Source organism: Balaenoptera ricei, chromosome 4 (assembly GCF_028023285.1).
Source record: "Balaenoptera ricei isolate mBalRic1 chromosome 4, mBalRic1.hap2, whole genome shotgun sequence".
In the NCBI taxonomy this organism is placed as follows: Eukaryota; Metazoa; Chordata; class Mammalia; order Artiodactyla; family Balaenopteridae; genus Balaenoptera; species Balaenoptera ricei.
In genome coordinates, this window is record NC_082642.1 from 15,193,793 (window position 1) to 15,214,323 (window position 20,531).

At 41.3% G+C, this 20,531-nt stretch overlaps 1 protein-coding gene across 1 annotated transcript in view; it reads right to left on the reverse strand.

Annotated features, from left to right (window-relative positions):
- The window catches only part of PLS1 (plastin 1), a 110,277-nt gene extending 91,255 nt beyond the window's left edge, over window positions 1-19,022 (reverse strand). Inside the window, exon 1 of the mRNA XM_059920170.1 lies at window positions 18,937-19,022. The gene's annotated coding sequence lies outside the window, so the exon portion shown is untranslated. The remainder of the gene's footprint in view (window positions 1-18,936) is intronic.
- Window positions 19,023-20,531: the final 1,509 nt, after the last annotated feature.

The following is a 20,531-nucleotide window of genomic DNA, read 5'->3' on the forward strand; positions in this document are numbered from 1 at the left end:
TGCCACAGAGCAACTAAACCTGTGCACCACAACTACTGAACCTGCTCTCTAGAGCCTGCGAGCCACAACTACTGAGCCCACGTGTCACAACTACTGAGCCTGCACTCTAGAGCCCATGCTCCGCAACAAGAGAAGCCAACACAATGAGAAGCCCGCGCACCGCAACGAAGACCCAATGCAACCAAAAATAAATTAATTAATTAAATAAATTTAAAAAAAAAAAGATTAGATGAGTGAGTCAGTGTCAAGGTAAATATTTGATTTTCAGAATTCTTCCTTCATCTTTCTCACTTCTCTCCCTCTACAGACATCTTAATGGGAAAATAAAATGTGTCAGGCCTTACTTCTCAGAAACTTCCCAGGACAAGAATGGATTTTGTAGTCCTTTTCCTCCTGGTTCAACATAAAACGGGTCCACAAGTAAATGAGGGAAATGTTAAATGGTTCACTAAGAATCTTTCACAGTTTATGTTCCCTTGAGATCTAACCTTTTCTACTGATCCAACTTAAGGAGCAATGAAAGTAGGGCTAAGGCTATATCTACAGTGGAATAGCCCACTGGAATGACTAACAATGATCCCTATGGAATACAACTTGCAGGTTACAAAGTGCTTCCACCTAGTGTGTCACAAGCAAGAGAGTATTTTATAAGTGCTATATACAAATATAAAGTATCTGTACTATGATTTTTGAGCTGGACATGATGCACCATTCTATTGAAAATCCAGCCCTGCCCTGATAACTCAGTGCAGGGCCCTGATAACTCAGTGCAGGAAAGAGGAAGTTCTCAGCACACTGTTTATCTGAAAGTTAGAGTCTTAAGTTGATTACCTTCATTCATGGACAGAAACAAGTTAAAATTAAATCAGTGAAAACTATTAGAACACTTGCTTCCTAAATGTTTCCTTTTGCAATCGCATTCTTGCTTCTTAGAAAAAATAATTTTTTAATCTTTATTCACCACTTCTACTTTCTTCTACTGTAATTTAAAAACACAGTTTACTTTCACGCATGTATTTCAGTACCAAGGAAGGCATAATTTATCATTAGAATCCCTGACTCTGGAGTCAGAATTCTTGAGAATGAATATAGACTCTGCTTCCTACTAACTATATCACCTCGGGTGAGTCATTCTGAGTCTTGGTCTACACAGCCAAAAAATGAAGATGATGATGATGATAATTCCAACAGAGTTTTTATAGAGTTTTGGGAAGGATTAATTAAAATAAGCAGCAAAGGGCTTAGAAAAGGGTCTGACATATAGTAAGTGCCCAACAGATGTTAGCTATTATTTTAAATATTGGTGATTCATGCTTTTCATAGCATTAGTGGTCCTCAAAAGTAATACAGTTGTGTACACACTTGTATATTATGTGTACACATACATATATGTGTACATGTATGTATACACATAATATATTTGGAGGAAAGGGAGGAAGGGATGTAAAAATCATCTCAGTCTGCAGAAACGACATTCCCCAATAACTGATGGGAGACTTGTTTATCAAATAAAGGCCTGGATGAAGTTAATTATCTTTAAACACTGAACTTGAATAATTTAAGTAATCATTAAGGCAGTTCACTATCTACTTGTGAGAAGAAAAACATATAGAGCTTTACAACTAAACTCAAACCACTTATATGGATTCTTTTTTAGAGATTCTGTTTTAAAAAAACAAAAACAAACAAACAAAAAAGAAAAAACAAAAAAACACCATACAGAGCTGATTCTACACCAGGGATGAGCAAACTCAGCCCTCAGGCTAAATCTGGCCCACTGCCTGCTTGCATACTACCTATGAACTAAGAATGGTTTTTACATTTTTTAACAGTTTTTTAAAAAACCAAAAGAATAATAGTTTGTGACATGTGACATTAAGGAATCAAAATGTTAGTGTCCACAAATAAAGTTCATTGGAACACAGCCAAGCTCATTCACTTACGTATTGTCTACAGCTGCTTTCGTGCTACAAGAGCGGAGTTAGGTAGTCGAGACAGAGACCATATGACCCATAATGCCTAAAACGCTTATTATCTGGTCCTTTACAGACAAAGTTTGCCAACCTTTGGTCTAGACTGTTGTTTCTATGAGGGTGGAGACTGTAGGGCCTAGCTCAGTGCCTGGCCCAAACTGTGTTCAGTAAATATTTGATGGATGAATATGGCATCAACATAAAGAGCCTTAGGTGGGGCTCCTTCTATGTGGTAAAGAGAGTTGTTCTCAAACAACAGAGAGCCTTTTTCAGACAGAGAACAAGAGAGGACTGCTCCGGTCTGTGTGGCCCAGCTAGGGTCCTTGATATCTTGTAATTCTAATGGTAGAATTTTAGGCCACAATGGAGAATGGGGAAAGGGTAGATCATAAGGACAAACTACAGAGGAGTTCTGCATTTACCGGCAGTATATTTTTAAGAAAAAAAAATGGCATCACAAAAACACAACCAAAGAGGATTACTTTGGAAGAAAAACATTTATATACCCAAAAAAAAAAAAAATCCTATGGTCTTAAGCCTTAGTTCACCACAAGCCTTATTTCTAGATACAGCTGCTAAAGAGGTTTGCAAAGTCTTAAGTTGCATATATACAAGTATGAATCCAAATCACAGTAAACATTGGGTCTCACTGTAATCCACGTTAGTTAGACAACATCCAGAGTGCCACCTTCAACCTAAGAAGCAAAGGTAAGACAGTACAGTGACAATCTGGTTTCTAGAGGAGAACTACAAGCATGGTGATGGGTCTAATCTAGGCACCATTTCCAACAAGGCAAGTTGATAAAACTGGAGAGGATTTACCATGGAGATGAAATCACAGTCCTCAACCTGAATTAATTTAATTCATGTAAAACACTTAGGACACCTCACTAAATACAAGCTTTGATCACCAGCACCATCGCCTGAAGAATTATGATATGAAAGAAGTACACGTTGTTATCCCCTTGGAAGATGTAGCCTTGATATCCACAAATGGTATCAAGTCGCTGAATCAGCCATACCTAAATTATTATCAGGTAATTATCACTATCTTAGTAGACTTCTCTCTCTTTATTGGAGGTTTCTTCCCCACCCCCACCCCCAAACTAACCAGTTCTCTTACTCTAAAGTGGTGACGCAAAGACATGTATTGTTCACTGAATAGCTATGTGCTGCCCCTCACTTCCAGCAGGTCATGTGGTTAGTTCCAGCCAATGGGCTGCGAGTAGACGTGACTTGTGTCCCTCTAGCCAAAGCATTTCAGAGCCACGTGATCCTCTAGCTCCCCTTTCTCTGCTGCGACAATCTGGAAGTCCCATGTTAAAACAGCAAAATCACAAAAATCACAGCAGCCTGACTCTGAGTCACTGCATGCAGAACAGCTACCCTGGAGTAGAGCCAATGCACACTGACATTTATGTGAATAAGAAATCAATGGAAATATCAGGGTTGATTTGTTACTGTAACATAGCCCACTATCTTGTCTCATACAGAAAGTCTGAGCAGAAAGAAGCCTTGTATCCTGTGATCAACCAATTTGAGACATTTACAAGGATGAATGAGGGAAATTTTCCAAACCTTCCTCAGACAGGTATCTGTGCAACTTTATTATTTCATTTCAAGTTCATTCATAGATTATTACCACACCTACTCCTATTCTAAGATAAGTATTTAAAGCCAAATCCTCTATGCCACTCACTTACCAATAAAACTTAAGATCTTACTGAGATATATACTGAGCTATGTACCTTGAGCAATGTTCACCGAACGATGTTACCACTGACAAAGCTTAGCTGAATCTGTTGTTCTCCCGCATGGCTCTTGTCTTGCCTTATGACTCTCAGACTTCATTTTCAGGAGACACATTTGGCGGTGGGGTTACTGCTCTATGGACAAGATGGTGGAGGGCCCTGGGCAGAGCTGGCCCAGTTCTCTTTTGTTAGCAGGAACAAGTATGCTGTTCATTGGACAGACTCATTTCGGTGGGGCTTTGAACACAGAGAGATGCTATCTCCTCCAGCTGGCAATAAAAACATCCAGAAAGATAAGGAATGAATCCTGTGTCCTTTGATACATTCCTGATTTAAAATCACTGGAAACTCTGGAGCCTGGCCTGGCAAACAGTAGGGTGTAAACTTCCACAGCCCTGGGTTCAAATCTCAGCTCAACAACTACAGCTGTGTGAGTCAGGCCAAAAGACAAAGACACAGCCTGTCAGAGCCTCAGTTCCCTGACCCCTCCACAAGGCATCTGGGAGGATTAATGGAACTGATGTAGATCGAAATACTCACTGTACATTGGACCCTTGCTGCCTCCGAACCGTGGAATTCTTCTTAAAGTCAACTGGAATTTCTATTCCCTTTATGTTTTCTTACAAGCAAAACAACATTCTCAGGTACAATTAAAGCAGTGAAAAATATACCTTCAGCTTTATTCTTAGATTAGATGCTGTCTAATGACAGTCACAAAAATTAATTCTATTACTTAATCTGATCCTCTTCCAATGTGATCAAGCCCTTGCTAGGAAAATATATCTTGAGTTAAATTTCTGCTCATTTTCCAGTGGCAAATGAACCTTTTTTTTTTTTTTCTTTTTTTTTAAATTGAATGCAAACTAAGACCACTTGACTGTTACTGAAATGAATAGCCCAGTTTACTTTTTTTTTTTTTTTTTAAAGAAATTCACGTTCTTGTATTTATTTATTTATTTATTTTGGACTGTGTTGAGTCTTTGTTTCTGCGCGAGGGCTTTCTCTAGTTGCGGCCAGTGGGGACCACTCTTCATCGCGGTGCGCAGGCCTCTCACCATCGCGGCCTCTCTTGTTGCGGAGCAGAGGCTCCAGACGCGCAGGCTCAGTAACTGTGGCTCACGGGCCCAGTTGCTCCGTGGCATGTGGGATCTTCCCAGACCAGGGCTCGAACCCGTGTCCCCTGCATTGGCAGGCAGATTCTCAACCACTGCGCCACCAGGGAAGCCCCAAATGAACCTTTTAAATTCCTAAGAATTTCCTATTTACCATACTTTTGCTGATTTCCAATTCTGATTATGTATTTTTATGCTCCAAGTAAATTGCTCTCATTTTTTTATGCTAAAAATCAATGTCTATGCAACCTAATCATAAAAAAGAATGAAAAATTAGACAAATTCCAACAGAGGGGCATCCAACAATGTACCTGACTACTCTTCCTCAAAACCCTCAAGGTCAACAAAAAACAAGGAAAGTCTGAGAAACTGTCACAGCCAAGAGGAGCCTAAGGGGCTAAATGTCAATTAAATACAATGTGGATCCATCAGGAATCCATCAGGATTCTTAGATGGGATCCTGGAACAGAAAAAGGACTTTAGGCAAAAACTAAGGAAATATGAATAAACCATAGACTATAGTTAACAATAATGTAACAATATTGGTTCATTAATTATAACAAATGTACCATACTAGTGTAAAATGTTAATGATAGGGTAAACTGTGTATCCGTGTGGAGGCACATGGAAAATCTCTGTACTGTCTGCTTATTTTCTCCGTAAAGCTAGAATTGCTCTAACAAAAAATGAAGTTTACTAATTTAAAAAAAAAGTCAGCACAATGAGACACCACTTCACAGCAAGATGGTCATAGTCAAAAAGACAGGTAATAACAAGTGCTGGTGGGGATGTGGAGAAACTGGAACTTTCATACATTGCTGGTAGGAAGGTAAAATGGTGCAGTCACTTTGGAAAACAGTCTGGCAGTTCCTCAAAGTGTTAAATGTTGAGTCACCATATGACCCACCCAGCAATTCCACTTCTAGGTATACACCCAAGAGAAATGAAAATATATGGCCCCCCAAAACTTGTTTACAAATGTTCATAGCAGAATTATTCATAGTAGCCAAAAAGTGTAAACAACTCAAATGTCCATCAACTGATGAATGAATAAATAAAATATGGTAGATCCACACAATGGAATATTATTCAGCCACAAAAAGTAAAGTATTGGTGCTACAACGTGGATGAGCCTTGCAAACATTATGCTAAGTGAAATAAGCCAGACACAAAAGGCCACACAGTGTATGATCCCATATATATGAAATGTCAAGAATATGCAAACCTATGGAGACAGAAAGTAGATTTGTCATTGCCTGGGGAGAGGTACAGGATGACTAACAGGATTTGAATTGCAGGAGCAAACATTTCCAAATAAAGTACTGTCCACCATATTTTTAGAAAAATGAGGAAATGAGGAGTGAATGCTAGTGGATATAGGGTGATGAAAATGCCCTAAAACTGACTTATACTTTAAATGAGTGGATTGTATGGTATGTGAATTATATCTTAATAAATAAAGCTGTTAGCTTAAAAAACATCATGTACACCAAGAACACTGATGGAACACATTCAATCCTATTCAAGGCAAATATTTTGACATTGTCTGGTTGACATGAAACCTTTAATTTCCCTGAGAAGTCTTCTGTTTGATTTTGTAATGCCCTTGGTGTAATGCCTAAGGGCGTAACATAATGAAAAGAACCTGTGCACACAGAAGGTTTGAATGAGGCTTTTCAGATTAAATGAGCAAACTATATATATATAAGGCCTCCCTAAAGTGTGCCTGAGATGTGAAAGAGGATGCAAAAAATATTCCCACTGATATTTAACAATAAATTAACTTACAAAAAATGAGTATCATTGTGTACTCTTTTAGCATACTACCTCTGAATGCAATCATTTCCTCTGAATTACTAGAAAATTACAATGCTTTCAGTTCTTCCATTATTTGTTGTCCTGGTCCTATGAGAAATGTAATACTCATCTTGCAGAAATATGTCAATTAAACTTTAGTCTCCCACAGCACAATACATATCACATAGGTAGGCTATAACTCAGTAAAAATTTAGAAAGTTTAATCTTTTTTATCCTACACATTCCAGATGTATATTAACAGGAAATATAATTTTAAAAACCAAACTACCTTGTTCACAATGAAAGAGATGAACTTTTTTCCCATATTAATCAAGTCTAACTTCATTAATCTAGAACTGAATTACTGTTAACATTAGAGAAACTATAAAACCTAAGGTAGAATAAAGTTACTTTTAGTTCTTGTTTCATTTAACTGCAGGTAAAACAGGTATCCAAGCCTCTAGTAGATTAGTGTATTAATATACATTTCTTTGCGCATCTCTATAAACTACTGTCCTACTCACCTCTAATCTGATTTCTCTTAAAACAATAAGAAATACTTCAAGAGGAATATAACCTCAATTTACATATGTCAGTTTCTTTCAGAGGTGAATCTGTTTTATGTATAAGCATCATCTACATGTGAAACATTATTATTACATATTATTATTTAATTCATTTCTGGAATTAGTCTAGAACGCATGTGAATCTACAAAGATTCTTATACTTTGAATTCAAGCTATGCAGCTGTCTCCTGGGTAAAGCTGGAGTCTCTCTCAAGATTTACTGTCAATAAAACACAGGCTTGGAGTTAGCAGTCTGAAAATAAGGCACCATGGATAAGTCTCTACAGGCAAGTACAAACTAGAAAATATTGGCTATGTGGGTGGGGTGGGGGTGGGTATAGATTCATCCATTCATTCATTCCTTTTCATGTTCCATTCATTCAACAATTTATCAAGTGCCTCCTTGCAGAGCAGGCATTCAGGCAATGAGGATACAAACTGAAAATGACACAATCCTGCCCTCAAGAAACTCACACTCTGCGTGGCCACAAATGTGGCCACAAGAACTTATAACAAAATAAATCTTAGTATTGGAAGATTTTGATCTAACATGCATATTGTATCATTCCTATTTTATCTTATTTAATCCACAACAAAAACCAAAATGCAAACAACAACAGCAACAAAAACCAAGGTTCAGACAGGCTGAATGACTTGGAGATTCTCCTACCCACTGAACCTCTCAGCTGTGGATGAGTCACTCAGCTCTGTCCCACTCACCCACCTCTTCTATCAATCAGCTAGCAAGTGACAACGCAGGGTAGCAGCTTCTACTTACGAATCCACCTTTTTTGCTTTTCCCACCACACTGTAGTTTTTTTTTTTTTAATTTTATTTATTTATTTATTTTTGGCTGTGTTGGGTCTTCGTTTCTGTGCGAGGGCCTTCTCTAGTTGCGGCGAGTGGGGGCCACTCCTCATCGCGGTGCGCGGGCCTCTCACTATCGCGGCCTCTCTTGTTGCGGAGCACAAGCTACAGACGCGCAGGCTCAGTAGTTGTGGCTCACGGGCCCAGTTGCTCCGTGGCATGTGGGATCCTCCCAGACCAGGGCTCGAACCCGTGTCCCCTGCATTGGCAGGCAGACTCTCAACCACTGCGCCACCAGGGAAGCCCACCACACTGTAGTTTTAAACACAGGATTCTTTTTAGGAGACACACAGAAGATTCTCAAAATCTCCACTGAGACACAAATGTCTTTACCATCTGTGGATGTCACCCCAAAAAGATGAACAGAAGGACTTAGTACCTTCTATTCTCCAGAGACAAGCTTTTCTAAACCAGTACTCAACCAGTAGAATCTCCCAATGTATAGCTAAAGCATCCCAAAGAGACACCTCGTCGCCTCTCACTTTTACCTCTGTAATCCTTCAGCACTTGAAGTCAGTTTGAAAGTATCTGTAGAACACCATGCTTACAGCCTTAGCCTTCACTTTTGAATTCGCTCCTCTTCCCAGAACAACCCTGAACAAGTACTATAATCTCTTGACTTGGTGATTTATTTATTTTTATCTCGTTTTTTATAATCTGTCTCTCAGAAACTGAAATTGGTTGTCCTTTTATATTTTACATATTTTTGAAAGACACAGAAGCCTTTAATATGATGGATTAATTTTGGCAAGTCTGTAAGATGACTGAAATACACATATTAAAATCAGGGAGTTCCCTGGCGGTCCAGTGGTTAGGACTCTGCGCTTTCACTGCTGAGGGCGCGGGTTCAATCCCTGGTCAGGGAATTAAGATCCTGCAAGCCAAGCACCACGGCAAAAAAAAAAAAGAATTAAAATCAGAACCAGGAAAAAAGCATTTTTAGGTGTTTTTCCAAAAGAATATGAACCACAGGTCAACACACGGCAAGGGTTCCTCCTCTTCCAACGTGTTGGGAGTCAGGAGTAAACCGGAAGTGAACGTAAGCTAAGATAAACCTGTGACTCACACTGCCTACAGAATAAAGTCCAAATCCCTCAACCTCATACTCAAGAGGTTCCACCATCTTCCCAAAACGCTTTTCCAGTCTTATCTCCCTCTACTTTCCGTAATGAACTGGAGAACTCAGCACCGGCTGAACCCGCGTTTCCCCGTTGCACCTCTGTTTGGAGGTTCAGTTGCTCCTTTGTCTGGAACACCTCTCCCCATAACTCCCCCAGCTGCGCACTCTACCTGGTGAGCACCTGCCCATCCTTCACTGCCTACTTCATATGCTTCCTCCTCCACTATTTTCTTTATGTAGACAAAAGGAAGGCCTCTTATCAGCTGGCTCACAAAGATGGGTAAAACATCAGAAGACAGCATAAATGATCACCCCATCAACTCTGCCCTGACTGCCCTAATTGTTCCAATGGAAAGTGAAACTTCCTCCTTCTCAGACCTATCACAGGTCGGTTCCTATCTTTCTTATAGCACTTAGCACCAGCTGCCCTGTACTGGAGCCAGGAATTCATATATCTTAACTTTCCTACAAGACTGCACGTTTTCTGAGGGGCAAGGAAGGAACTTTCTGCAATTGTGTACATCCTACCCCTGACCTCAGATCTTGCAAGCTATTCCAAAAATACTTATAAAATGAAGTTTAATATTACATCCAGATTAACAAAATAAAATCCAAAAACATACTCCTTGAGTTTAGTAGTCATTCACGCTTGGTTTGGGTCAACTCCTAACATCTTCTAGCTGATGTCAGCTTTTCAACTCTCCATAAGTGGAATGTCATACTGGCTGAACCGCAGTTATTTCAAAAATACGGAATACAAGAAAAGGGCTGGTTTCTTGGGAGAACTGGGGGGCTGGGGTCAGGGTGGAGTGGGTAAGGAACTTCCAGAGGGCAGCAAAGGGCACAAGGCAGCAACCACTTGGTAAATGAAACTAATGTAAAAAGAAAATAACAATTAAAAAACCCTGTAACAACAGTTTTATGAAGTTAGTACCGTTTCCAAAGAAAACCACTTGTTTCTAGCTCTCCTATCTAACCTACATTACTACACTCTCGTCCAGTGGCTCTCAAAGTGTGATTCCCAGATCATCAGCCTCAGCATCAGCTGGGAACTTGTTGAAATGAAATTCTCCAGCCCAGATGAACTTATTTGCAAAGCAGAAATAGAGACACAGATGTAGAGAACAAACATATGAATACCAAGGGGGGGCCAGAGGTGGTGGTGGGATGAATTGGGAGACTGGGATCGACATATATACACCACTATGTATAAAATAGATAACTAATGAGAACTTACTGTATAGCACCGGGAACTCTACTCAGTGCTCTGTGGTGACCTAAATAAGAAGGAAATCTAAAAAAGAGGGAATATATGTATATGTATAACTGATTCACTTTGCTGTACAGCAGAAACTAACACAACACTGTAAAGCAACTACACTCCAATAAAAAATTTTAAAAAAAGAATATAGGAATAGCAGACATAGGAAGCAGCCTATATTACTATATTCTCTCTGCTACTTATTACCCAATCTCTTATTACTCCAGTCCCCATTATAGTTAATAATTCTTTATATTAAACTTTCCCTGCTCAAAAAACTAAAAATAAAATAAAATATAGACCTAACTCAAAAGAAAAAAAATTCTCCAGCCCCACCCCAGACCTAAAGAATGAGAAACTTGGAGTTGGGACCCACCAACCCGTTTGTTAACAAGCTCTCCAACTGATTCTTATGCCCGATCACCTGTTAGAGCACATTAAAGTACCTGCATTTTCCTGAACAGGTCAGCTCCATCCTGTCTCCGTGCTTTTGCTCATGCTGTCCCTTCCCCAAGGAATGCTTTTTCCTCTATCTATTCTCTGTAGATTGAACTTGTGCTTTTCTTTCAAGGCTCAGCTCAAAAGTCTTGACATCTTCCTCAACCCACTGAACAGAATGAACTGCTCTCCATTCGGGCTCCCCCAAAGCCTCATTCTGCCCTTCCTCCTGGTGCTCACCTGTGTCACAGGCTGTCTCTGTGTCTGCCTCCCCCAGCTGACTGAGAACCTGTGAGTACATGGGGCGTGCCTCACTTACAGTGCTGTCGCAGCCCAGCTCCCTTTCGGCAATCAAATCCCTTTGATTTTGCAGAGGAAGAGGGGAAAGTATTCTTCCGCAACAAGCCCCTGAGAAGGATGCTGAGAGGAATCCAACTCCTCTCTCCACAATGGAGATGAATAAATACCCTGTCAAGTGAGATCTGAAGTTTAGGGAGCAGTTGTTGAAGGCACCTTTGGGAACAGAGACATCACTTAAAGAGCTCCATAGTCGAGGCTTAGCCATAAACACATTTAAGATTTTATAAAAGCCAGATGTCAATTTCATAGAGAAATTATTCCCTCTGGTCAGTACAAGAAGGAAATATGGATTGACTGAAAGAGCACTGTATTTGGGGTGCAAGACGCTCCATGAGGACAGGGACCCTATATCTGTCTTGGCCATCACTATAGTCCCAATGCTGAGCCCTAACATTTTGTCAAATGTTGAAATGAAAAGACACAGATGTGAGTTCCATCTCTGCCATTTCCAAGCCAGGTAACCTCAAGCAGGCAAGTCATTCATTCTCAAAGTCTTGGCCACTTATCAATGAAAGGCAGTGAAGCTGGAAAATTATTATATCAATAAATACCTTACCTCCTCACCTTATAGGTTACTAATTGCTTTCACATTTACTATCTTGTTTAATCATCAAACCTGCAGCTGAAGAGAAGGCCTCTCTTCTCATGGGGTCAGAAACAGAATCACAGACTTTGACTTCTCATCCATGGACCTGATCATAGGCCAACTGATTTCAGATATCTAAACTTTAATTACCCTACGGGGCTCATTTTGATTGAGCAATACACATTCAGAGATTCTCAGATTACCTTTTTTCCACAGATGGTGATCTTGGGTTTAACTTGGGCTGTTCAAGGATAGGAAAAGGGATCAGGCCAATTGATGCTAGTGCTGTTTTTCCAAAATTAATTCACTTGGCACGACAACTTTTGCTGAAAAACATCATTCGGTTTTTGTGAGCTGTGTTTCATGGCTAGCACCTCATTGACCTAATAACACTTCAACTCTGAAATAACTGGGCCACTCTTGGCAATACCCCTTGGAACAAAAGAGTGTCCCAATGACCCTCTGAGGGGAGAGGAAGGAAAAGGGAGACTTGACTAGGATAAAATGCTGAGAGAGTTTTCAAGTGAAAGAATTACGGAGTCTTTGAGAACTTTTGATTTGTTCCCAATGGTTATAAATACTAACTTGCTACTGAGCTGAAGGTTCAATTATGTACTAATTTGATATTATCATTCCACCAAATTATTGATGAATAGCATTAAAACCCTAAGCAGAGACATTTATCAAACCTCAGAATTCTAGTTTGCATTGATTTTTACCTATAAACAGTACACAGTATACATCATCAAGGACAAAAAAAGAAAAAAAAACCCAATATAGCCATAAAAGGTGGCATTTAAGATGACAAAGTAAAATGAGACAAAAAGTCTACTTGTGCCTTTGATCATTCACTGTAAACGAGTCAGTTCTGAACCTGTTTTTCTTTCATTTTAACAATTCAATCTAGATTCTGAGCACCAGCTATGGGAACAAAGTGTGAATAGAGCCAGTACTTTCTGTCTAAGGCATTCAAATTTCCTTGATCAACATCAGTTTTAGGTCACAGACTGTCATGCATCACTTTGGGTTTTACAGTTGTGATCCATGGAGATAGGTTTACTCTTTTATTCATGGAATGCAGAGGCCCCATGTGGGAATTCATTGTAGGGGGCAATTAACATGAAATCCTTTTACATACATTTACCATTACCAATGTTTTAAACTCAAATTCAATCCAAATTCTATTTTGACAGTACTGCTAAAATCTCTTGTTTTTTGGTTCTCTAACAAATTGAAGGGGCTTTCATCATTTTTCTTTTAAATGTTATTTCCTGGGACTGGATCTTTAAACAATCTATTGAGTTTCTCAATAATGAAGTAATTCTGGTTTCCTCTAATACTGAATTTCTCCTGTCAACCATTCCCCAAAACCTTTTACTTTTTTGCTTCCACCTTACTAAGATATCCATCCACCTTACTATCAGAAAAAGACAGTTTCTTGTGTTTTCTTTGTGGTTGGCTTGGATTTTCTGAAGAAGGCATGTCTCTGTGCAGTGAGTCATAACCCAAATATTCTTGTAGTTTTATAGCTCTGAATTGCTCAAAAAGAAAGATCTAGTTTATCATAAGGTTAAAGTCTCCTTCACAACTGGACTTTTAACAAATAACACATAACTCTCTTAGAAAAGAAAATACTTTCTGATGAAACAAGTGTTTTAAATAAGAGAAAAACTCTCCTTATCAGTCCTCTCTCGCCCTTTCTGTGCCCACAGTATTACTAAAGAGCAACTCGCTTTCACAGAAGCCACGTTACATGTTTCTCACCAGAAAAGGCAAGTAGGCACTTTCAGACACAGTAGTACTGAAAAGAAATAAGACGATCAAAGTTAACACAGCCTCACATCTCATGTGATTTTATATGTCAGCAACAGTTCCAGCAATCAAAACTGTATAACCATTTTATAAGCAATAAACCGGTAGGCATCACAAAGGCCTCTTTCTCCCTGATTTTCATCAAAAGTTTGATTTGGATTTTGGGATGTTGAAACACGTAATGGGTAAGGGCCTGAAGCAGGCGGCCTTTCCTTTCACGCCCAGAGAGACAGGCCCTGAGAATGCACAGAACCAGCACAGAGGCAGAAGCAGGAAACGGACAGAGGGGCTCGGGCAGCACCGGGAGGAGAGGAACATCCTCAGCTGGATTCTATTCTGAGCCTCCCATGAGAGAGTAATGTGGTACACCAAGCAGGAAGGTACGGGACATTTTCTCACAGCCAAGTCAGCTGGTCAAGGCTGAGGCCTGGCAACCCTGCCTCTAAATCACTTGTTTCTGACCCGGGGCCTTCCCTGAGGTATCGACACCCACCTCCAACTGCAACGTGTCCACACTGACGTCAGAACTCCCTGAACTGAAAGATCCCGGAAGAAGTGTCCAGGTTTGGATTCAGCCTGAGGGTTCTGACCACAGTTCAAAGATCTGAGATCAGGGTTAGGGTCAGGACCCACAGATCTTCCAGGAGCTCTCAACGGTGAGTCCTGCCACCCCAGGTGAAAAAATCCTTATGAACTGTTCACCCTAGAGTCCTTAGGCTTATACACAAGGTGAGTCTCACCCCCCAACTCCAGAGGCATCTCCTGGATCCCTACCAACTCACCTCCATCACCCCAAAAGAGCTTTATGGTGCACCCAGAGAAAGAGCTGCTGTCTCTGCCTCCAGGAAGTCTTCAAGGGTGAAAAGGAGATAAAGACTGAGTGGAATAATTTTAAAAACAAAACCCAGAAAGATTCATCACTGTTGTTTTGTTTCTCTTATGAAAGTCTGGCTCAAAGAATGTTGGGAGTGTCACCAGATAAAATCTGTAGCCATTCTAAGCATCTGTTAGGGTTACCACATTTATCCGTTTTGCATTTTGTTAAGCTATTTGATTAAGTTACTTTAGCTCTCAGTGCCTGAAGTCAGGTAGGCCTGGGATCCAAGCTCAGTTCAGCCACTTGTCCATGATGTGACCTCAGAAATGTGATTTTTACCTAAGTCTCAGTTTTCTCAGCTGTAAAATGGGAATAATATTTGCACCAACTTCATCAGATGGTCTGTAGAGATTCAACGACATATTGCTTGTAAAGTGTTTAGTACAGTGTCTGGTCCATGTAAAACATTTTAAAATACTAGCTACTAATATTAGTATTATTATTTGGAGAAAGTTACATAGTACAGTCATTTTACACAGAGTTATGATACATTACTCTGGAATTTAATACCTGGGCGTTAAGTGTATGAGACATTAACTTCAACATACTGCTTGATCTTGCATTTCACTGTCCAATCAATTTGGACTAACGTCAAGATTAAAAAGAAAAGTAATTCCTCTAAACTTAGCCAACCCTTCCCTGCCCCCCAGTAATCATATCTCAAACTCCGTATCTCCTCCCAAGTGCTCTCTCTTCTTGACTCATAAGAAGAGGAATCACTGCCAGTTGAAGATGGTGATCAACTACAGTGTGATTGTCAACAGAAAGGATGTGTGCCCTCCAACAGCTCCCTCAATGCTGTGTGCAGCTCAGTGAAAAGGCTGTGTTTTGATTTGCAAAACGGCTATTTGCAATATCTGTTCCAAGTAAACAAATATACCAAACTACTTCTTGATCCAGGATTTGGGGTTTGGAAGCCCTGCCTTCTGTCTTGTTTTTCCAGGTGGAGAGTCTGATCACAGTTCTCTCTCTCTCAAGCTTACCTCACATTCCTGGGTCATAAACACCACGGCCATCACTCACTACCTCCCGGTAGTGTAAAATATCTCTCCCCAATACACTCTCAATCCATGGACTTGGGCCCCACCCGTTTGTATCTTCTGCCACTGACAAGCTAAGCTACCATGTCCTTTCCAGACTCCTCCTTGACTCCAGATCCCCAGGTCTGCAGCCTTGCCCCTCATTCAACCTTGAACTGGCCAGTCATCCTTTGTGTGTCATCTCTTCCAATGACACAGACATCCTCCCATTGGTCACCAAGTTCCCCTCTTTAGGTTAGGTCTCTGAGGGCTTTTGATCCACAGAACATCTCCAACTCAAATTAATCTTGGGGTCATCAACCTTGAAAAGTTAGGGACTAGTAGCGATGAGACTAGGGCAGAGGCTCTGGCTAAACCACTAACTAGCTTAGCTAAGCACATCTCAGCTCCACCTCTACATCATGAGGGGATGGTCTGGATAAAGTGCTACCTTATAGCTCTAAGATCCTAAACTCCCACCCTCCCCATGTCAAAATACACTTGTTTATTTATTAATGCAATAATTATTGAGTATCTAATACTGCAAAGCTACGTGCCTGGCACTGTGAGGGATTAAAGGTCATCTCCCAAAGAACTTATCATCTAGAATGGCAAATGAGACAATCACATCAACAACTGTAAGAAACAGAAAGAGATAATGTCACCGTTGGAGGTTATTTATAAAATAAAAAGAACATTACCAACACCCCAAACCTGAAGCTAAAGCAACTTTCAGAGCATCTTTTCTTCTCTGCATCTAGTTTCTGGCCACGCAGCACGGCATGCGGGATCTTAGTTCCTCGACCAGGGATCGAACCAGTGCCCCCTGCAGTGGAAGCTCAGAGTCTTAACCACCCGATTGCCAGGGAAGTCCCAGCATCTAGTCTCTTACAAATGCTTTCCCCTTTACAACACTTCTCACATCTGTGCTCTCCACTCAGCACTTAGAATCACATGCTTAAGTCCAGGCCTTAGGCAACTCTCCTCTGTTATGATTTGACTCCTGTCACCAGAACTGCCCTAAATGATCCATCATGACCTCTCATGAAGATATGAGAATCATCCCATCAGGCTGGTTTGACTTGGCCACTGTCTTGCTATAGCTCTAAGGTGGCCTCCCTCATTTCACAGGACATCCACATCAAATCCCTTTACCAAACCTCCCCTACTTCACTTCCTCCCTCCCACAAACAGTACCAAGAACATTACTAGTGCTTAGTTCTGGGTGGGAAGTCTAAGTCATAGGCTTGAAGCTCCAAGAGCTTACACACACTGGTCAGGAAGTTGGGTTATGTACTAAAATTCAACAATCCGGGATACTAAAGATGAGGGATACTAGCACAGCCAACAGTAATAAACGTTAGAGGGTTCAGAAGGAGGAGAGCTACTTTCTGGCTGCAGTAATCAAGGAAGGCTTCTAGGAAGAGGCACACCTGAGCTACACCTTGCAGCATACGCAGGACTTCAACATGGAGGGAGGCAAACAAGCATTCTGAGGCAAGGAAGGAGGGCGGTTTCAAGACCAGCCAATTGTTAGGTGGGGCTTGAATGAGAGGGTACTCTCTGAGAGGAGTTTACAAGGTACTAGCAAGCTTAGTAGAAGGAATAGCTAATCTTCTGCCTAAGCCAGATTACAAAGTATAAGGAGGTAGAAGAGAAAAAGAAAGTGTAATAATCTAACCAAACTCTGAGGAGAGTATCGGCAGGGGATGGTAAAAAGAGCCCTGCAAATCAGAAAACCTGGGGCCCGGGCCCAGCTTTGCCAAGGAGGGGCTCCAGCAGCCACAGCAAGTCATTTAACCTCCTTGGTTTCGGTTTTCTCATTTGTAAACTGAAGCAGCTGAACTGGCTGACCTCGAAGGTCTCCACAGGCCAAAACTAAACCAACTGTATATTATTTCTGCCATTAAAACATTCATCATGGGCGGGGGCGGGGGCGGGGGCGGGGGCAGGAGGGGGGTGAAGGAAAAGGCAGATATCTGTATTCCCTTTCCATATAGGTTTCTCCTCCTGAACTAGAAAATTTTTTTCCCTAAACTTATTAATTCTATGTACACACCTCCCACATCATAAATTTGACACTTAAAGAATGTTCAGTGTGTGGTCCCCAAATTTTGTTTATGGCTTACAGGTTATCCAAGAAATTTGTGCAGCATAACCTTAACCTCGTACACGCGTTTCCAATACCGCAGCCCCAGGGTAAAATATCTCTGTGTGAACTATTAAATGTGACAGGGTAAATAAAGGGGAGAAAAGTGAGAATTCTGTTACTCATCTAAAAGACTGCTTCCCGACATGGATGGATCTAGAGATTGTCATTTTGGGTGAAGTCAGACAGAGAAAGACAAATACCATATGATATCACTTAAATGTGGAATCTAAAAAAATTGGTACAAATGAACTTATTTACAAAACAGAAATAGAGTCACAGATGTAGAAAACAAACTTATGGTTACTAAGTGTTAAGGGGGGGAGGGATAAATTGGGAGACTGGGACTGACATATATACACTACTATATATAAAATAGATAACTAATAAGAACCTACTGTATAGCACCGGGAACTCTACTCAGTACTCGTTAATGACCTATGTGGGAAAAGAATCTAAAAAAGAGTGGATATATGTACCTGTGGAGCTGATTCACTTTGCTGTACAGCAGAAACTAGCACAACATTGTAAATCAACTATACTCCAATAAAAATTAATTTTAAAAAACAAAATAAAAGACCGCTTCCTTTTAAAACCAAACGATGCCTGAAATAACAGTAATGTAGAAAAGTAAGGGGGGGAAATCTTCAACTTTACGAAGTCTCTACTTTAAAATACAGCTGAAATGCAGAAAGTTTTGGGCACTGAAATGCGCTGAAAGTTGGCTTTTTTTTTTTTTTTTTAATGCCGCATCCAGGGGCCCCCTGCTCCAGGAAAGGCACCAAAACCAGAAACCACGGATGCTGATTTCACTCCAGTCCTACTGAGCCTATGCACCAAAAGACCAAAGGCAAATAAACCAGTCACAGAAGTCCAGCGAAACAGGCTGGATCAGAAAGCCTCACCAGCGGCCACTCAAAGTTTAAAAGAGAGGAAAATAGAAAAGTTAACGAAATGCCTAACTTCATGCAGAGAATCATAATGCAGTTCTCAGGCTTACTGTGTAAACAGCATAAATACACGATTTAACACCTGCCCGCACTACATGCTGCCCAGACTGAGCAGGAGCGCGCCCTGAGGTCGGCGGGCGCAGCACTGCACAGCGGGCGCCGGGAGCCACCTCTCCAGCGAGGGAAACCCGGAGAGACTCCCCTTGGAGCCGCCGCCGAGCGCCTGCGAGGAAGTAAAGCTTTGCTTTCTGCCTGTCGGTTCAGGCTTCCTCTCGGACCCCACCGCCGCGCCGCGTACCTGCCCTCCAGCCCGCAGCTCCCGCTCCCGATCCAGGCACCCGCAGGTCGGTTCTGCGGCTACCTGGCCGCGCCCGCCTAGCTGCTGCGCTCGCGCCACTACGCATGCCCGGCCGGCACCCGGGTCAGCAAACTCGAAATCCACTTGCCGGGTTTTGGTTGCGGCTCCCAGGGGAAAGGACCCGAGGCCAAGAGCTGAAGTGGAGCTGCAGGTGCTGGGAGAGGAGAGGAGGGAGTGGTGGAGGGGCGCTGCGGCAACCTTATCCTTACTGCCCAAAGCTACCCAGCACGCACCTTCCTCCAAGCCTAAAGATGACCATCTACACAATTGGAATGATCTTAGCACAGTGCTTCTCAAACTTGAGTGTGGATCTGAGGCACGTGGAGGGCTTGTTGAAACACAGTTCCCACACTCAAGAGCTCAGATTCAAGGACATCTAGGATGAGGCCCGACCATTTGTATGCCTCACATTTTCACAGGGGAAACAGGTACTACTAATTCGGATACCACACGTTGCGAACCTCCGGTCAAAAGAAAAGATATACATATTTGGTATTAAAAGAGGAAAGTTTTCTCTCCCCTTCTCCCTCTTTTTGGGATTTCACACAACACTTCCTCTTCATTTAACAGCCACACCTCCTTAAAAAATAAGTAACTACAGCTCACACGCAAAGGTGGGATATTTCCTCTAGCGTGTGAGTCAAGTAAGTGGAATGCAACAAGTTCTCAAGTATTTTGCCTGTAGCATAACCTATGGTTGTGGTCTCTCCAGCTGTGTCCAGGCAACAGGAGGGGGCCCTAATTTGTTGCCACTTTAACTCAAAGTCCTGTGTGACCCTTTAGCGCCTAGCACAGTACTGGGTACAAAATAGGTACCCAAGAAATCCTGAGATGATATTAGTATGGCTTGAGAGATGAAAAAGAAGGATGTTGGAATTATTTTAGGAACCCAAAGGAGTCGATAATCAATTAAATATGGAAGTACGTGGGCTAAGGCTGAGGAGAATAAGGATTTCTCCCTGCCTTACACCTAGAGAAATCAGTGGCTTAAGTATCCTTATCTGAGCCCAGATGTAAAGGAGTTGTGAGTTCTCACAATACATTTCTTAAAAGGTTAAACACACATCTGCCATATAACCCATCCATTCCATTCGTGGTTATTACCCAAGAGAAATTAAAACATATGTTCACACAAAGGTTTGAATATGAATGTCCACAGCGGCTTTTTTTCACAATAGCCCCAACCAGAAGGAACCCAAATGCCGACCAACAGGTGAATGGATAAACAAATTGTGCAATATCCATCTATGCAATGGAATACTACTCAGCAAAAAAAAAAAAAGGAAAGAATTACTCATATAGGCTTCAACATGGATAAATCTCAAAATTATTATGCTGAGTGAAAGAGGCCAGAGACAAATATATGATTCCATCTATATAAAGTTCAAACTAACCTAAACTGACAAAAAGCAAACCAGTAATTGCCTGGAGCCAGGGGTGAAGGGAGGAATGGGCTGTCAAGGGGCAGTAAAAATCTTTTGGGGATGACGGAAAAGAAATCTTGTCTTGATTATAGTGGAGATTTCACAGGAGTC